This window comes from Barbatula barbatula (genome assembly GCF_947034865.1).
Source record: "Barbatula barbatula genome assembly, chromosome: 9".
Lineage (NCBI taxonomy): Eukaryota > Metazoa > Chordata > Actinopteri > Cypriniformes > Nemacheilidae > Barbatula > Barbatula barbatula.
In genome coordinates, this window is record NC_136772.1 from 2,181,885 (window position 1) to 2,186,643 (window position 4,759).

Sequence of the window (4,759 nt, forward strand, 5' to 3'; positions counted from 1 at the left end):
TACTGGTGCAGGGGTGAGACGTCTACATTTTGCTAGGTGATGCCACCCTAGTTGTGCAGACCACCCACCCGTTCTTCTGGAAATACTGCAGTTTGCCTTTATGCCTGAATTGTCATTCCTTTGTTATTTGTCATTTTGTTTTGGTTTTGTTTAATGCTGTGTGTCCGCTGTATGCCATTCTTTTTTTTATGACACAGACAATGACAATCAGATGTAGATGGAGATTGTATTAATATATTAATACCCAACACTGTACATTCAGCAGTTCTGACAGGAAGCATTTTTACATGAAGAGACAAAAGATTTTATTTGGCTGTAAACGGCTGAAAAATGGAGTGGTTGTAAAAGAAGAATTTGACTTCTCTCACATGTTAATGGAAGCAATGTGAATTGCAATTTTTCTCTTTATACTTTTAGGTGGAGATAGGATGAACACCAGATTACACGTTTAGCTCTTTAAGACAAATAAGGATGAAAAAAATCATAATTCCTTGAGTTTTATTTGTGGGTTAATGGATTTATATTTGCATCATTTTCAGAAAGGCCTCTGGTTGATCTCAAAGTGTTGCCTGGTTATAAATAAGAAGTGTAGTTTGTCCGCAAATATGACAAACATTTCAAGTTCGTATATGTTATAAAATGTATTACTTTAGCATTAGCAATACTGAAAATACGATGATGTTATGTGGATATTTTCATAGCAGTACCAATTGCTATTCTGTAAAAAGAAAAAAGGTTTTCATAGCATTGTAAAACAAATTGTTATTTTTTTGTCTCAGAATAAATATTTATTATGTGTTTCAAGTTTCCATGCCCACTGTCAGTCATTACAAACATTTTCAGGCTTTTGATGTTAATACACTTTCGCTCAATATTTTCATTAAACAGTAATACTAGCAAGCAGTTATAGAACAATATATTTCACAAGTAGCACAGCAAATAAGACATTCACATGATTGCTGAAATTAAGTAAACACAACATATATAAGTGCCTATTATTGTCCCGTTTGACATAGTGGGCTGTCATGTCTTAAAGCAACTTAATGACCAAATAAAAAAGTGCAATTAAATAATTGCTTTAATGTCCTCTGAAAATGAGTTATATTGCAAATAATCACTAAACGAAGCCGTCCTTTTAAAAAATAATAAAATTACAAGCTGGGTTATTTGGTTGGATCAAAGATGGATATTTTCTTCATCAATTTGAACCAATGGTTGACTTATATTTTATATCCCACATTTTTACTGTACTTTTATTGTCTAATACGCTGGCCGGTCAGTAGTGCTTCGGCAGTTTCTTTTCATACAGTCTGAAATTTTGGAAAAGGGCCGGCGTTATTAAGGTGATGATGATGCAGGGCGAAATGAGAAGGAACAGGACGTACGGATCTGGATCCTTCAGACGTGAGCACAAGGAGAAATAGATCTTATGGGTTTCCAGCAACATCTCGTGTCTGAAGGAAGATTGTGTGCAGCATGTGAGTTTGCCCCACATCTCCATGCATGCAGTCAGGCCATTGTAGTATCTGACAGTGACAAAAACAGAAGGTGTGAAACAGAAATCTAGAGATCATCAACTCATTCACGGAGAGATCAAACTCGGAAACATGTGCTTCTCAAGCCAGTCCTGGAGTTCTTTCTTTCCTGATCTGATGAGTTGAATCAGGTGTGTTGGATTAGTGAAACTTGCTCCAGGACAGACCTGAGAAACCCGGCTCTATTCCATGTAAGTTTATCAAATGTTGTCTTTTACAGTGAAACGTAAACTCACTGTCTAGCGGTTGGCCAGGGACATTTGAGTTGGTAGTCAGTTGTTGCCATCGTTTGATTGAATTGAACAACACAGTTTTCATAAACGGCAGCATCAAAGCTTGTTTTGTTACATGGCAGTTTTCGGCAGTTGATATTTACTGTTCCCTCCAACGAGCCTAAGCGAGGAAAAAAGATGGAAATGCATCAAATGCCTCAGAAATGGTGCATAAGCCACGTCTACAACCATTGAGAGACACATCATTTACACAAATGATCCTTCCTGTCTGTAAATGCCCATTTCCTCACCAAACTAATGACATTATTTCCTACAGACAGAACACAATCTGTTGCATTCAGTGCTGGGGAAGCTGAAATGATATTTGTTCAAGATAAAAGCTTGCGAGCTAAAACACTTCTTTACACTTTTTAAACAATTATTTCTGTCCAGTTTTTTTTAAGCTTTTCAAAATAAAATTCTATAAACATTCTAACATTAACATATACTTGAGAAGAAAAATGACTTAAGATATTGTTTTGTTTTCTGAGAAAATTATAAAAATAGTTTTGCTTTTGTCCTTAAAGCCTGAAAAAATCTTTCAATTGCATGAGAAAAAAGATGTATTTTTTAACCATGACTTAAATGAAATGCACAAAATCTATAGCATCACTATGTTTGGTTCCTTTAACAATACCGAATGTTAAAATGTGTTGTTTGAATCCATTCTTTTGAAGTCGCTTTGGGTAAAAGCATCTGGCACATGCATGAATGTAAATGGGATTCTGATCACTGTACCTGTTAATGTTAAAAGAACGATGACACCGGCGGAAATCACGAAGGCCTCTTTCCTTTCCATTTCTAAAGAATTCTATAAAAGTTTTTGTTAACAGGTGTGTTAGTAGTTCAGTCAATGCATGTTGCGATGGTGAAATTTCTAGCAAACAAAATTAAGAAAAAATAGCACAAATATCTAAGAATGCAAGATGCATTTATTTAATAATAACACTATTAAGACAGTTTTCTATGAATCAAACAAAATGTAGAGGGGTTGTTTGGTTGAAATAAGAAATGTTAAAAATTCAAACCCTTAAATTTGAGTTTAGCAAGAAACATTTGTCTGAAGTTAGATTTCTCTGAAATCAAGGCATCATTTAGTCTATCAAGTAAACAGTCTTGTTTGTTTGACTCGAAAGAGAGAAACAGTGTGTCCAAAAGGACTTTCTTGAAGAGAAATGTTATCCACAGTGGGTAAGGAGGTGGTCTCATAAAGCATAATTTAAGTGCTTTCTTTGTTCCTCTGACACTGTTATGGCTGTGGTCCATTAGCTCATTTTATCATGTTTCCACAATCCTTGTTTAGAGTTTCCCTCTGATGAATCTCCCACATTTCATGATTTATATTCTCTAAGTATGTCTGACTTTTACTGACATGGGCAAGAGGTGAACTTTCTTTTGGCTCTGATCTGATGGAACGATTTTTCCACCAGCGTGTGTCTCAGTCTGGCTTAAACAGTATCAAAACATTACGAATATCAGAGAAAAGCATCCTATTACCCAAAAGCCCTTGTAAGCTTCTGTAGTATTTCACACTTTACAGCTACCTCGCTTTATTATGAAATGCATGAAAGACCTTAAACTTAGAAAAAGCCCATAATTATCAAATGTTGCTCACTTATATCTCAGGAGACCGATGTAGATTTCATATCATCATTCGTTTTATCTTGAACATTGAGTATAGTTGTCTTCGTTAATGTATGTAATCCCACGTTTCTTGTTTTGGAGAGACCGTGAGATTGGAAACATTCGAGAAGCACGGACTAGATCAAATATTTTTAATACAATATGATTTCTGTCTAAGAAAAAATTATTGAGAAAAAAATTGACAAAATGTCAGAGGTTGAACACAGAACCGGGTAGTTTTTTTAAACCTTTTTTTCAATTTAAATTTTAATAAAAAAATCACGTTTGAAATGATAATCTGCACTTACCTTCTGAGCAGACCTTTAAATCACATCTCCTGTTAATGCTGGATGAAGAATTTATGATCGATTCCCGCTGTGATCCACATTCAGCACAAAAACACACGTGCAGTGGCTCATTACAGTGGGAATTTCTTTTCTCAGCGACAGTCACTGAACCTCTGGACGTCTGTTTCCTTTCCCAGGCTCATCTGTGTCTGTCCCTGCTGTTCTCAGTCATGTGCTCCATGTTTCTAGAACGTCCCAGGAGACCAAGACAAGCTGATAACCAGATCATGAGTGAAGAATCAATTACAGCGGGGTAAACATGCACATTTAATTCAATTCATTTTTCGGACAGCTTAAATGGCCGACATACTGTAAGTGGTTCATATCGACAAAGTACTTCAAAAAATTATTTTATGTTGTGATAATATTAAATAGTTGTGCTTTATTTTACGGAATTTTTAAGGACGTTAATCTTAAAATCAAAACAAAAATGTCTTTGTTTCGTTTTAAACGTAAACTTATTTTTACTTTGAAGTTTATTTGTATTTAAATTTTCAAGTGTTTAGACGTTTCCACAAATCTCAATTTTCAAAATGTTTTTGTACAGTTTATAGGAAGCGAGAAATCGACATTATATGTTAAATGAGCAATTGTCAGTGTGTTAAAGTACACTACAATGTCTAGTACTGATCTTTAAAAACTTTACACACAAGTCAACATGGAACAGTGTTTGCAACCCATAATACTTTCGTAATGGCAATTGTAGAAAAGGACTCGATTTTATCCATCCATCACCAAAATTCACATTGTTTAAGAATGATAAATGTTGTAGGTTCGATTCTCACGGAACACACAGTGTATTGCTTGAATGCAATGCCCCTTTGGATAAAAGCCAAAAGCATAAATGGGAATAACTTAAGGGATTCATAGTTATTTCATTTTGATGAAAGACCTTTTTTAAACAAAATGTACATATAAATGATTTACAACAAGATCAGAAATGTGGATTGAGATTGCAAACAGACTTGATTTCATATTGCCT

The 4,759-nt window shown here is 34.8% G+C and overlaps 1 long non-coding RNA gene across 1 annotated transcript; it reads right to left on the bottom strand.

The window, feature by feature from the left end:
- Positions 1–211: 211 nt before the first annotated feature.
- LOC306898651 lies at positions 212–3,934 on the bottom strand. The gene is made up of 4 exons (XR_013787136.1): positions 3,739–3,934; positions 2,546–2,618; positions 1,772–1,928; positions 212–1,526 (listed from the first exon to the last, which is right to left on the bottom strand). It is a non-coding gene; the product is annotated as an uncharacterized lncRNA (long non-coding RNA).
- Between the last annotated feature and the right edge of the window lie 825 nt (positions 3,935–4,759).